Source organism: Schistocerca serialis, chromosome 1 (genome assembly GCF_023864345.2).
Source record: "Schistocerca serialis cubense isolate TAMUIC-IGC-003099 chromosome 1, iqSchSeri2.2, whole genome shotgun sequence".
NCBI classification, from domain to species: domain Eukaryota; kingdom Metazoa; phylum Arthropoda; class Insecta; order Orthoptera; family Acrididae; genus Schistocerca; species Schistocerca serialis.
In genome coordinates, this window is record NC_064638.1 from 615126098 (window position 1) to 615141472 (window position 15375).

Below are 15375 nucleotides of genomic sequence, written 5' to 3' on the forward strand. Positions count from 1 at the left end.
AGTATCACACACGCACTTCTTATTTTGTTCTATTCAGTATTGTACTGTTCTGGCGAAAAATGTGTCAAAAACTGACTTTCTTCAATACATTTATTCTCATTTTGGGGCTATTTGAGGAGTGTTCACAGAGAAGGTTTTAACACGTAATCATTCTTACCTTTTATTCCTGGTAATCATTTGTTTTCGATAGAGTAGTTTAAATCTAAGAATGTGCTAATAATTATAATAACGCTTATTTTCTCACCCAATCAATCACATAAACACATCGTGATCGTCAGTTGACATTCATCTATTCGTGTTTATTCGATTCAGCTCGTGTAGCCTCATCTCCTTTCGTCTGACGAAATGATTCTTTTTTCTAGATTCAACAGCGATTACCCTGCCAAAGACATCACATACACTATTTACAGATTCAAAAATCAACTTAGGATGCAGTCATAAAACAACTTATGATGTATTCAAGAACCAAATGAGAACTTTTCCAATATAAAATGAATAACTAATAGAACAACATGGGCTGGATATTAGCCCTCGATGAACAAGTTTTATTTCTTCGAACATATGTATTTGGCGCCTCCTGAAATTTCCACCAAGGGCAGTTACCCCTGTTTACACCCGCTCCACCCTGTCTCCACACCCATCCCCCACCCCCACCTCCGTAGTTCCAAGGCTGCTACACAGTAAGTTAGCCGCAATTGTTATTTCAGACTCCACAATTTATTTATTAATATTTGAGCTTTGAGATGGGAGTTTCAGTATGTATCATGACGTAATACACTATTTACAGTGGGCACTGCTGGTGTAGTGGTAGCATGCAAGATTCCCATTCTTGCGAGCCGGGTTCGATTCCCGGGCAGTGCAATCATTTTTACCATAACCACTGGAATATCAATTTTCCGCATTGAATAAATCTTTCACTGTATCTCTAAAATCAGTCACAATGGGTTAATGACTGTCATTTGGTTCAATACTGTAAATAAAGACCATTTTGTTCTTACTTCGCAATTCGATATAAAGACGACACTGCTCAGAAATTATAGATAATATCTTGATTTCCTAATAGAGTAAGTCCTAAAGGCTAAATTGTCACGTTTCATTACTTTGGTTTAATATTTAAATCACTTTTCAAACTTCTTTTGTCAAGGTGGACGCTTGTTTGGAGAAATGCTGACAGATTTTATGTATACTGCCCATGTAAATTCTGTGTACTGCCTCCATTTACTACCACAATGCGCAAATTATAAATTTGTGTGTGAGTGGTTTAGAACGCGTATTATTTTTTCTTTTTCATTCTTCACGAAAAATGTTGGAATTTCAGCACTTACTAGCAACTTATGAAGGTTGCTGCCAACGCTTTAAAACGGGTAAGTGTAGTTCTGAAACGGCATTGTGGAAAATAGAAAACTAGAACTTTCTGCCAACTGTATTCACATAATACCGAGCTTCGAACCGGATATTATCATTTGCACTTCTTATATCTTCTATGCATACAAAATGTAAAAATAAAACAGTAGTTAAATTTCTTACAAATTTTGTAAGCGGTGTTTATTAATTATATTTCCACAAAAAAATAATACTAATAAAATAAAGTCTTATGGAAATTTTTCAGGTATTAATTTTCTTCAGGATCACTGGATTCCTAGCTGTAAGTGTTTAAAATACAGCGACGAACCAACGTAGAAAGAAAATTGTGACCACCTCTTCTTCTGTGATTAATGTACTGGTTGTGATTTACGAAATCTCCTGTTCTTTGGGCAAGGCCTTGATATGGAAAGTTCATTTCGGTTCTAGTGTGGAACGCTGTGTAATTTTGTTTAGTGAGTGTTATGTTTATCTTAGCCCTCAATGAGGATCAGTATTCTGAGTTACCCAACATCTCTATGTTACTCCTAAACCTAACCCCACCAAACTGCAAATCGTCTACAATTTGATGTAATAATTGTGAAATATAAACTTAATTAATCATTTTGGAAGTACTTCTTTTTAAAGCTTCATGTGTTAAAATTACCATGAAATATTTTGAATTGTTTGTTTCCTTAGAAATTACAACAGTATTATTTAAAATCAGTATACTTATCCTAAATACGAATACTCATATTCTTCAGTTAATTCCTGAAAAGGCCATCTGGAATCTTTCGGTTTTGATCCGTAATTCCCTTCTGGTTTTGACTAAGTGATTTTAATTTTCCCCTGTTGTGTGTTTTAGAGGATCTTATCATAGCTTTATGAAGAGGTTCTCGGCCAAACTCAAGTTGGTCTACTTATATCAGAACCTTGTTATTAACTACATGTATTTCTTCCAACATTTGTGAATTGTTGTATTAAATAGCGGAAAAATGTCGTGTAACCTGTAAATTTTATTAATACCGGTTGTCTCACTTTTTACGGGATTTAAGACGCATATGTGCAAATTTTCCTGGCACGTTTAACAGAATAGCTTGAAGTGTATGTGAGACTGTGTATGATTCGTTGATAGCATATCACGCTCTTGGGAAACTGCTTTGGAAGAAAGCAAAGTCGTTCAGTTATCTATCTCAGAAGTTCAGTTGTTCATTATTCACAATATTGTTTGACTACGCCAAGGTCGAATAAGTGCAAAAATTCTTTCTTCCTTCTGGGTATGTTGAGCTGAGCATCTTCCCACCCATCTCCATGCTACCTGCCATATCAATCTGAATAATACTTGTATATTGCATTCAGCCTAATCTACTACACTGAAGGCAGGGAATAGCAATGGGTTCGACTGTTTTTACAACAGAAGACAGTTTCTGAGTTCAAGGGGTGAGAACCAACACAAGATAGCAATCATTAGCAGCATATTAAAATGCAGACGTTTGAGAGCAGTACACCAAATGAGTAAAAAGACAAGTTGGAGCTTACTCACAACTGGCAGAATGACATGGAGTTAGTGTCCAAACGTCCTAGCTGAATACTATTTTGAATACTTAAATACGGAATGTGCACTGCTTCTCCCTCTCTGCAGTCCACGCGCTAATTCTATCGGCAAATCTGAAGTGCAGATTTCAGCTTCCTGGTGTCACCAGGCAACCACGTTCGAAACCGTCCTCTTAGTCTACTCTCTAGGTAGGGTGCTCCTGGCCTTATAGCAACCATCTCCTTAATGAGATTTTCACTCTGTAGTGGAGTGTGCGCTGATATGAAACTTCCTACTCTCTAGGTAGGGTGCTCCTGGCCTTATTGCAACCATCTCCTTAATGAGATTTTCACTCTGTAGTGGAGTGTGCGCTGATATGAAACTTCCTGGCAGATTAAAACTGTGTGCCGGACCGAGACTCGAACTCGGGACCTTTGCCTTTCGCGGGCAAGTGCTCAACCATCTGAGCTACCCAAGCACGACTCACGCCCCGTCCTCACAGCTTTACTTTTGCCAGTATCCCGTCTCCTAGCTTCCAAACTTTACAGAAGCTCTCGCAGGTGTGTGTGTGTGTGTGTGTGTGTGTGTGTGTGTGTGTGTGTGTGTGTGTGTGTTTGGTCGCAACAAGTCTGAGAATTAACCTATCATTATTGTTTGATTGCATAGTGACCATAACTTGGCTATGTCCTTTTTATATACATTCTTCCAACTTAAGGTTTGGGAAGACAAGAAACGTCTATATTTATGATCATTGCAGGGCCGACATTGGTTTACGATGTTCCGCACCCAATCGTGATCTTGTACCCTGTACCTCGGGCGCGTATTTGGGTTGAGGGGGTTGCCTATTCTGAGGCGCGCCACTCGCTATCTCTGTCGGAGCCTGTATTGCTCGATCCCCTGGAACTTGGCCTAGCCCTCCCACTCCTACTTAACGATAGATCCAGTCCTGGATAGTACCAGTTCACACTTAAACTATTGCAGTGTTTAGAGCTTGTTATCTGTATGTGGCATTGTTTTGGCGCCATGTATGAGTGTAAGACGGTTGCAATCCGCTTATGAAGCAGATCGACGATAAGTGATTGTGTAAACGTGTTTTGTAAACCAATGCAAAGAAAACTACTGGAACTGAAAACGGAATCCCTTCAAAAAAGTGGGCAATATTATTCGACCACTAACTCCTGTCTGACTTCACATGATTCTATAATGTAAAAGCATTTAATGCAGATCCTTCTACTGTGCAGATGTGAAATCCTCATCTGAAAGGCTCAAGTCTGGATATTTCGGACATCTTCAGTGAGATACAACGGACGTGCGTGGCTCCATCAGCGAACTTCCCGAGCTCAGACGATCTGTCACCAATAGGTTCTGTGACCGATTTTGCTAATGTAATGGGAGTGGAACTCTATGTGGCATGGACTCGTTGGTAGTCCCCTGCTGAAATGTTAAGCCATGCTGCCTCTATGGCCAAGCATAACTGCTAAAGTGCTGCCTGCACATAATTTCTTGCAAGAAATAACCTCTTGAATATGTCCTGTAAATGTTCAAGAGATTTATGTGGGCGATCTGCGAGGGCAAACGATTAGTTCAAATCGTCTAGAATGTTACTCAAAGCGATTGCGAACAATTAGTGCATTGTCATTCATAAATATTCCATAATTTTTTGGGAACATGAATCTCATGAATGGCTGTAAATGGTCTCCAAGTAGCAAACCTAACCAATTCCAGTCAATGACCACTTTAGTTGGACAGGAGGACCCAGTCCATTCAATGTGAACACAGCCAACACCATTATATAGCTGTCACCCCGTCACCAGTGTAAGCATCATCAGTTTGTACACAGCCTTGTTGGAGAGTTTGGTCCATGGCTTCGTTGCGTCTGCACCACACTCGAAACCTACCATCGGCTCTTATCAACTGAAGTCGCGACTCAACTGACCAGCCACAGTTTTCCAGAAGTCTAGGGTCCAACCAATATAGCTAAAAGGCTCGGGACAGGAGATGCACGTGATGTCACGGTGTTAGCTAATGCATTTGCATCGATCGTCTACTGCCATAGCCCTTAGCGCCAGTTTTCGCCCCGATGTCCTAACAGATAATTTCCTCGTACATCCTGCATGGATTTCTGCACAAATTTCACACAATGTTTCTTGTCTGTTATCACTTACAACTCTGTGTTAACGCCGCTGCATTTGGTCGTTATGGTAAGTGTAAGCGTCGGCCATTGTTTCGTCCATGATGAGAGGTAATGACTGAAATTTGCTACCCTCGGCACACTCTTGACACTCTGGATCTCGTATTATTGAATTCACTGACGATTCCTGAATTGGAAAAAGCCCCAACTACCATTCTGCGTTCTAAGTCTGCTAATTCTCCGTGTCAATGATCGCGCTGGAAACATTTTTTACATGAACCATTTAAGCGTCAATGACGCTCTATATACGTATATCACTGACCCATGACTTTTGCCACCTCAGTGCATAGATCAAAGGTAACACCGTTCTACATCTTGTTGAGCTGTCATAGTCTTAATAGGTTTTATATCTTAAAGAGTCACACCAGTTACACAATTATCACAAGTAATAGTTGAATACCACACTTCGTTCTTTTAATTATTCAACGTGCGACACCAAACCACAATACGCTTGGTTGTTGTTAATACGTGGGGATAAAATCTAATTAGTCACAACATCCATGTGTCTTTTAAATGGGTGCTTCATCTGGATAGGGCCAGTGACATGTGCGTTGCAGATTACGGGATAGGTGCGCAGGGCTGAAGACGCGATGGTATGATGTTTCAGGAATCTCAGTCGGAAGCCAGGACCACCAAGGAACTTTATTTTTTCGGTAGTAATAGACAGGGTACCTCGAGGCTGCACAGGATGGGATTCCAGGAGATTATGAAAACTTCCAGATTCAGCGCATTTCTGAAAAAAAAAGACGCGTATCAGAACAGATGCGCCCACGGGACACCTGTGAGTGTGAAAATAAAATTTACTGTAGGGCACAGTTAATCTGTTTTCTCCTTGTGCGATAATGGTCTTTTTTGCATGCACCATTATTTATTTATAAAGAGTGCTCGTGAATATAAATTCAACGCCACTGTATTCTCACATATTTATGCCAGGTTTACTTTAGTACAGTTTATGTACGAAATACTGTAGTTAGTTCTTAGGTGCTTTTCATTAGTCAGTGTTCAGTCTGGGGAATACTAAATTTTTTCCTTTGGGCGTCGTTTTGTCATTTCTAAAAGTAAATTTGGGTGAGTTAAAGGTTAAGAATATAGGCGTCTGAATCAGCACGGCGTCAACTGAGAATTTGGGGGAAAAGTCCGCAAATAGGGGGTATCTGAGGAACACAACGGCGACTAATTCTCAAATTTGGAATTGGTGACGTTTTTGGTTCAAATGGTTCAAATGGCTCTGAGCACTCTGGGACTTAACATCTGAGGTCCTCCCACCGGAGGTTCGAGTCCTCCCTCGGGCATGGGTGTGAGTGTTGTCCTTAGCATAAGTTAGTTTAATTTAGTTCAAGTAATGTGTAAATCAGGGGATCGATGACCTAAGCAGATTGGTCCCTTAGGAACTAACACACATCTGAACATTAGAACGGCTGAGGTCATCAGTCCCCTAGACTTAGAACTACTTAAACCTAACTAACCTAAGGACATCACAATGTCCATGCCCAAGGCAGAATTCAAACCTGTGACCGTAGCAGCAGCGCGGTTCCGGACTGAAGTGCCTAGAATCGCTCGGCCAACTCTTTTGGGTTATGCTGGATATCTTAAGGAAAATTTGAAGGTTTTTCGCCCTCATAACTCCCAAATTACACCCTACGTTCGGTACTTCTATAATACTTTTTGCAATAATGTAGGAGGCATACGGAGAGAATATGTACACTAAATATCTCTCTTGTGAGTGTGGATTCTTTAGTGCATCAGGAGAAAGACAGAACTTGTTTTCCATTGTAAGAGGCGAGTGCGCCTTATTTTAGAGCAATCCTGACGCTAACACTCAGCTAGCATACCTATAACAAGCAGCAAGGGTTTTGCTGAGTAAATGAACATGATTCCTTACTGTATTGCACCACCTGTGAAGGAAGTGTAATTTGCGCTGTGAAGTCCATTAATCTAAACTAAAGAACAAAACAATTAAACAAATTACAACAATGAGTTTCCCAGAATGCTATACAGTTGAATTGCAATGCTGACTTACGTTCACCTCAGTGTTTGATTTCAAGCATGTTCGTGTGCAAAATTGTGCATTTCGCTGTTGTTTCTCGTTGAGACTTAATCGTAAATACGAACAGCATTACAGATAGGTTTGGGTATCCTATCCTCATTTTAAAAAGCGGTTAAGTTCTGTTGAAAGTGACACTATAAGACCCTACTGTATCGACCGCAAGTGTGAAAATAATGCAAAATTAACAGACATTAAAAAGCGTGTTAAAACACAGAAACACAGCAAATTTTCGGATCCTTTCGAAAGTTCTCGACAACAAAGGTTCCCGTCTAACAGCGAGATTCAAACAATTTCCAATCAATTACAATGTGCAACAATGAAAATGTAAATCGAATGAAAACAGCGAATTCCTATCAATTCTAATGTGCTGATCGCAAATATCACAAAGAAAATTCAAAATTAGCTCTAGTTTTCATTTTACACTGTTTTATTACGGTGAGATTATTACTACGGATTTTTATGTTAAGTTTAAAATCTAATATTATAATGGTTTGTCAAAGTCATAATAACTGGTAACAATGGATTATATTATTGTCCCTGGTCTTACTTGGGTGCAATATTTTGGATAAAAACGTTTTGATACCAATTTTAGTGATTTTTTTTCTGCCTCCTTATCAACATCAGTGACTTTATTAATCCATGTAATAATTTTTTCACACATGTTTCTAGATTAATAGATAATCAGGATAAACCTGGGGCTCTACATGTGGCCTGAGACACTTGTGCCAGCAAACTCAGGAATTGGATGCAGGGGAAAGGACATTCAATGCCCTTTGCAGTGCAAATGATCTGGTGTGAGCCAACTAAACTTGTCAGTGACTGCTACTTTTGTATGGTTCCTCCTATTAAGAAGGGAATATCTAAGAAGAAGAAGAAGCAAGATCTATTCTAACATGCCATCTGCCATACGTCCAGCTCTACATGGGGAAGGATTGCCAATATCTGAACCACCGACAGAGTAAGAGATTACTTCCGATGGGGATTCTGAAAGTCGGAACCATGTACATCACCAGATCCAGAGTTTCTTCCAAATATATCATCAACTGATGATACACAAAAATTGTCTCAAAATGAGTTAAGTGATCTCATTAGAGATTTGGGGCTCTCTCAAGCTAAGGCTGCATCTCATTATAGTTAACGTGAATGGCCCACCAGAAAATCTCTTCAACCAGGTATAAAGAACATTAAGAGTGAACCTCTAGTAGACTCTAAAAAGATTCTGCTCCCACCCCCGCACATCAAGCTGGGTCTCATGAAAAACTTTGTTAAGGAAATGAACAAAGATGGTGACGCGTTTAACCAAGTAAGGCAAATATTCCTTCATTTAAGTGATGCCAAAGTAAAGGAAGGCATCTTTGTAGGCCCACAGACTCGATAGTTGTTTTAGAGACCATAATTTTTATCGAATCATACAAGGTGATGAGAAGCATGAGTGGGAATGTTTTAAGACAGTATGTTTACAGTTCTTATCGAACAAACGAGCAATAAATTACAAGGAGATTGTAGATAATATGTTGTCATCCTATCAAAAACTTGGTTGCAACATGTCATTGAAAACGCATTTCTTACATAGTCATCTTGACTTCTTCCCCAAAGATTGAGGTGCAGTACGTGATGAACATGGGGAGTGATTTCTTCAAGATATTGCCACATCTGAGAAGAGGTATGCCGGAAAGTGGAGCCCTACTATTTTAGAAGATTACAGCTGGACTGTCATAAAGGATGTTCTCGAGTCTATGTATAAACGTCAAGCCAAGCGGAAACGGTAATCTTCTAAATTTTTCTCTGAACAAAGTATGTAATTGTATATACTGTACATATGGAAATTTAACATTTGTAATCCTTTATATACTTTTGTGACCAGTTAATTTACATATTTTCTTACGTGCTTTACATAGTCCTGGTACAAAGTAGACTTACAAAGCATTTTCATTAATTTTTTCTTAATATTTTACTTTTGTACTCCCAGAATGGCACTGACATTTATCAATGCATAACACATAACATAATTAAAGTAATTATTCACTTAAATTTGCTATGCTGAATCTTGGAACATGATTGCATATTCAGTTAGTAAGTTATTTATACAAAAATGTAGATAACTTTTTACAAAACTAGAGCTAAATATTTATTAAGATAAAGATAATGGTTTTATACCATTTTATACTGAAATATACATAGATAACTGAAAATCATGCAATTTACACTCTTTCACTTCAAATTTGTTGTTCAGTGTTATTGGGAGCGTGAATCTGCATGTCCGTTGCCTAACAGTTCACTTTTTTCGTGTGATCACTTGTCAGAATTATGTAAAAAACGGTTTTCGGGTAGCAAATGTGAGAGAGGACTCCAGTTACACAGAACTAGGTGCAAACACATTGTCGTAAGCGTGTTAGCTCCACACTTTGCGGAAATCTTGTGTTAAGAAATTGGTGAAAATGGATTCAGCTTAATTTTTGCTGAATCAACAGACACATCCTTTACAAAATTACTCAGCGTTGGTATACGCTATTTCAGCGTCTCAATGCAAAAAATAGTGTGCACCCGCTTGGGTTCGTTGGAGCCAGAATCTGGCAAAGTTGAAGTCATTGTTAATTCGATAAAAGCTTTGTTGGTGTGACATAAATTTAACTCTGAAAATATGACTGAGGTCAGGGTTAACAATGCTTCCGTGAACACAGGAATAAGCAGTGGTGTACATGAGAGGCTGTAATGAGGTTTACATTTATCGCACCTGATTATGAGGCATTGTGTTTGACATTGATTGCAATTAGCAATCTGTCACGCAACAGAAGAGGCACTGCCAAAAAATATCAACTATTTAGTTAGAGAAATCTGGAAACAGTTTGGGTATTGAAACTTCCTGGCAGATTAAAACTGTGTGCCCGACCGAGACTCGAACTCGAGAAGGTAGGAGACGAGTTACTGGCAGAAGTAAAGCTGTGAGTACCGGGCGTGAGTCGTGCTTCGGTAGCTCAGTTGGTAGAGCACTTGCCTGCGGAAGGCAAAGGTCCCGAGTTCGAGTCTCGGTCGGGCACACAGTTTTAATCTGCCAGGAAGTTTCATATCAGCGCACACTCCGCTGCAGAGTGAAAATCTCATTCTGGAAAGTTTGGGTATTTTTTTAAGCGCTGAGCAATGTACAGGGACATTTATGAAACGTTAAAAGACGGGGAAGAATCAAGAAAAATTCCAGCTGTGTGCGAGACGGGATGGCTTTCTATCGAGCCGGTTATTACAAGAATATTATCACAGTGTGAAGAAATGAAACTTCAGTTTCAAAGTGTCAGATCAAACAAAACTGCTACACAGCAGAAATGCTGTACAACACATACTGCGTCCATGAGAATAAGTGGTTTTTGTGTTATTTAAAACCAATAGTACAGGAAATGCAAAAGACAAGGAGGGCTTTTGAAAGTGAGAACGTATGCCTTACAAGACTATTTCAGGATTTGGCAGTTCTCATTCATTTAGAGAGTAGAAGAACTGTAATACTTCTAGAGAAAGTAGATACCCTGAAAAGCGACAATAGCTCGTATGTAGATACTAAACCATGTATGTGGTATGAATTAGAAAAAAAGATTTTAGAAATTAAACTCAGTTATCAAACTGAAAATCTCCTTCGAAAACCGTGCATAGATTTCACAATAAAATACACTAAATAACTAAGAAATATGCTTCGTAATAATATTCACATGCTGAAAAAATTATCGTATTCTCTGTAAACGAGGTTTTCATGTCTCTTAAAGAAACAATTACTGAATTAGCTAGTTATGCTAAGTGCGACGTAATTGAATCCATCAATAGTCAATGGCAGAATATCAGTTTCATATAATGGGGTGACACTAGTAGTACAAAAGATTTTTGGGCTGAAGTAGTTCTAGAAGCATAAATCCTTTTCACGAGTTACAGTGTCTCATAATTAAAGTGTTAAGTCCTCCAGGAATGGAGGAATATGGAAGTGAGGATGAGGACTTCCTGTAAATGTAAGTTTTAAAAAACACTTTATTTTACTTAGTACCTGATTCTCATTATCAATAAATTTTAAGATAAATTTGATATTATATTTATTTCTATATTGGTTTTAAATTTGGGATGTTTTCATTAAAAACAGCATTTTTAAATGGCTCTTGGAAACCTTCAGTATCACCGAGTTGGCAACACCTCAGACAGGTGTTTGAATCACACCTTACTGCCACACTGATTAGGGTGTACACACAAGTCGTTGATTCAGTGAACGTTCAAGACATGTCTATAACCAGAAGTTCACAGTACTTGGCATTTTTCACAGAACAAAGTTCTGATTTGTGACTGCATTCACCGCTCTCTTCCTCCATGTCCCACCACTCGTAAGTGAAATGTTCTTTCATATTTTCATATAGCTTATCTTGAATGTGACACATTACGTCACACCGTCATCTGTCACCGTTTCACTTTTCATCCATCACAAAAAGTCTTATATGCACATAGCACAATTAGTTGCCAAAAACTAATCAAACAAATTTGTTCTGTCCCTTCCAACTTACAGAAAATTTCTGAGATGTTTGGACCTCGTTCACGAGTAGCTGACCACTATTTAGCCAAGAGTTCATCTGATGCATAAATTTACGTTATGTTAGAAAGTCATACATTTAAGACTTTCTTTTCCGTACAGGGAGGTCATCCGGGTGATCGGGAAATCAATATATCATGCATCCGTTCCATTCACATGGGAACACAGTTAGCACAGTTTAGTAACTGTAGTGTCTTCGTCAGTTATATTTTGCAGGACAATACATTATTCATTCACTGAAAACTGAAAACAGTAAATTTGAAATGTCCCAACATAGGATGGACAAAGGATAGGAGACGTGGAAAGGCGAATGCAGGCTGAGCACATCATTTTTCATTAAGAAATTACAAATTTAGTTCAAAATATGCCCGCAAACAGAATGATAAAACCACAATCTTCACTTGCAATTGATATATAATAATGAACAACAAGTTTCTCTTACATAATCATTCTTTTAAGACGAGAGAAATACTTATTTAAACAACATGCTTCACTTACATAAACAAAATTTAAAACGGAGAAACAGTCACTGAAATATCTACGGTTTATCACAATAAGTGGGCCGAAGCAACGTTATCCCCGCAGAGGCCACTCTTAAATTCAGTAGACAGGTTAAAGTAACCCAAAATTTTAAGCGGTCGCAAGGCCTTTAAATTAAAGACACACAGTTATAACAGTAGATTTAAGTAAAGGTCCCTAAATGAAATTACATAACAACCAAAAACAAGAATGGGTCCTCCGAGAAAGAGTGCAAACATATAACTTGAAGCCTGATAATCTTCCATTGAGTTATAAGAAGTGTGAAACCACCTTGGGTCACCTGATTATGAAGAGCAGTGAATTATAGATGGAATTTAAACGTTCAAAACTTAAGTACAGCAAATGTTCGTAGACTCAAGTACAGAAAATAGATTCTTAGATTCTTTGCGTCAGATCACAAGACAGGGCAAGCCGGAAAAGGCAGTTACTTAAAACCATCCATCAAATAAAATGTCCAGAAACCTAAGTTGTTTGGTATCTGCAGTAGGAATCAAAACTCCAGTGAGACCTAACAGCCACCGGAGATGCCGTCCGGCTACACTCAAAAGCCGAAACACAGGAGTACGTGCACGCGGGCAGCCGCCGCGTCAATTACCATGTCACGACTCAGAAAACAAGGCTGTCAACAGATAGCTTACCCATTGAGACAATGAAGTCAAGAGGTGCGTCAGTAATGTCGTCAGGTCTTTCAAAACTTAATAAAGCCTTTCAAGTAACGTAACGTTCGGTAAGCAATTACTTAACTCTAAGTCAAGTGAATAAAGCTTAAACTTTTTAATTATCAGCAGAAATTTCAATTACTACACTAAAACTGCTAATATACAAGGGTAAGGCACTTGTAATAACCAATAACGTATATATTAATAGACAGCGAATGCTCTTTTACATCGACAGAATAATAGATAAAAGCTTACCCGCCTGGCACGAGTTTACATGTAAAGATGAGATTGATGTTCTAGACCCCCAAGATTTAAACCCATCTAAAACAAATTTAAAAGAACATTAGCGCAAAATATGAAAGCTGATTCAACATTACTCAAAACTTAGGTAAGGAAAGGATTACAGCTAAGCAGCAACGCACGGATATACCACGCACACTAAGTGCCGGCAGCGGAGTCGGAGCAGAACAGTTGAAAGACAAATTTACCACTTCAGTCAGTGGCCCATATAAGTAAACATTCACGTAACCCCGAGACTAACTCGGAGATTCTAAAGGACCAGCTGCACGTACATTCTCTCTTCAAAACCCAGAAAACAGCCACAACGGATGCTATGGCGCTTGCGGCTCCGAATACAGTAAGGGGCTCCAACGGCCACCTTGTCAACAGACTGGCCCCTCAGAGCGTACCTGCTGCCACCTCGTACCAACACCAACTCGCCAACCGCGGCACGGGTCCCATCCTTCATTCTCTCGCAAACAGCGGTAAACTGAGCCGATCAGTGCGGTACGCGCATCTTCTATCGAGACGAACGTTAGAGGACATGTGGTAGCATAACGTCGCCACGGCTCAAAACTGCCTGTACACGAACGAAATCATTAATAGCATCAATATGTAAAAGAAAAAGGTCTGTCGCAAGACGGGAGCCAATGAATGAAAATAGCTGCTGGTAAACCTTTCGGGATGTGAGCCCGTGGTCCAAGAAACTCCTCTGTTCCTGACGTTTCGTCCAGGACTGCGCTGGACATCCTCAGAGGCGCTCCTCTGTTGAGTCTTTCCGACTGACCGGTCGGACGTCTGAGAGCGACATACATACTGTAGGAAAGGGGCCGTGGTCGAAGTAACACATGATGAGCAGAGATAATCTTTGTCAAAATAAAATTTAACTATCGATTGTCGTGATATAAAGATAAAATTTTCCAGAGATTCTGGAGAGCTACTGTCCACAGGTCGCTAAGTTTCATTGCCTCCTCTTAGCGACATATGGACAGTAGCCTTCCAGAATCACTAGACAGTTTTATCTTTGACAAGACAACAATCAATAGTTTTATCTTTGAAAAGGATTATCTCTGCTCATCACGTGTTACTTCGACCACGCCCCCTTTCCTACAATATATACGTCGCTCTCGGCAGTCCGACCGGTCAGTCGGCAATACTCAGCGGAGGAGCGTTTCTGATGATGTCCAGCGCAGTCCTGGACGAAACGTCACGAAAAGCAGAGTTTCTTGGACCACGACCTCACATCCCAAAGTATACCAGCAGCTAAGTCATCCGGTCGTGAAAGCCTTCATTCTATGAATGAATGAAAAAATCTAGCAGCAGAGCTTACGGAAAGATAAGTGTAAGTAAAATTAATTTATTTATTTAAGACTTGTACTTAGAATTGCGAGCCGTACCGATTCGATCCGGTCTATTTTCAAACGCAAGAAGATGCTCTCCGCCCGCTTTTCGCGACCCGTGGACAGATGGTTCCTACGGCTGAGAGTCTTGCTGTGGCACTCGCAGGGCACCGTTGGGCTGAATCGACGGCGAGCTCTTGTGCGTGCAGTTGTTGAGCAAGTGATTGGTCGCTTGGGAGGCATGGAAGCCTCTATTCCTGTTGTTGTCTCCCTGGAACGTGACCGGGCTGAAGGAGTGGTGTGGGTCCCCCCTGATGGCGGACAGTTCATCTCCTTGCTGCTTTTGCGACGCAGACGAGGCTTGAAGATGGAGCTTTCTTTTTGTAACCTTTAATTGGCATGGCATTCTGCCATTTGATAAGTTGTAAAGACCTTCTTCTGAATGGTCTGTAAATACAATTAACATTTGAGTTACGTTGTGGTCTTTTCATGCAAATCTATGCAAGACATTTAAAAATTTGGTTTGGCAAATGAGATTTTAAACATTGCATTTAATGCAAGTAGCCCTGAATTTTGTTAAGAAAAATTTTGCAAGCGTGATATTGTACCTCATGTTGTATGTTGCTTGACACTAATTTAGTTACTGTCAAATCTTGGGCCCCTTGAAGGTGTATTGTGGCCTTCTGTGCTGATCGTAGTGGGCCTGTATATGGAGCGTGGTACGCACGGTTTGGATATGGAAATTTGGTTGCAAATGAAAAATTGTAAATAGCGGTTAAAATTTTGGGTGATTGCGTTCTAGCCCTTAGCAGGTCGATATCTTACTTCATTCTCATTCTGTTGTACCTGAACTTAATTTTCTTAACCGTATTACTGGCTTTAGTAGTCATTA

General features: G+C 39.6%; 1 non-coding gene across 1 annotated transcript; it reads left to right on the forward strand.

The window, feature by feature from the left end:
* Positions 1-790: 790 nt before the first annotated feature.
* Positions 791-861, forward strand: Trnag-ccc (transfer RNA glycine (anticodon CCC)). Its single transcript has one exon. It is a non-coding gene; the product is annotated as a tRNA-Gly (tRNA).
* Positions 862-15375: the final 14514 nt, after the last annotated feature.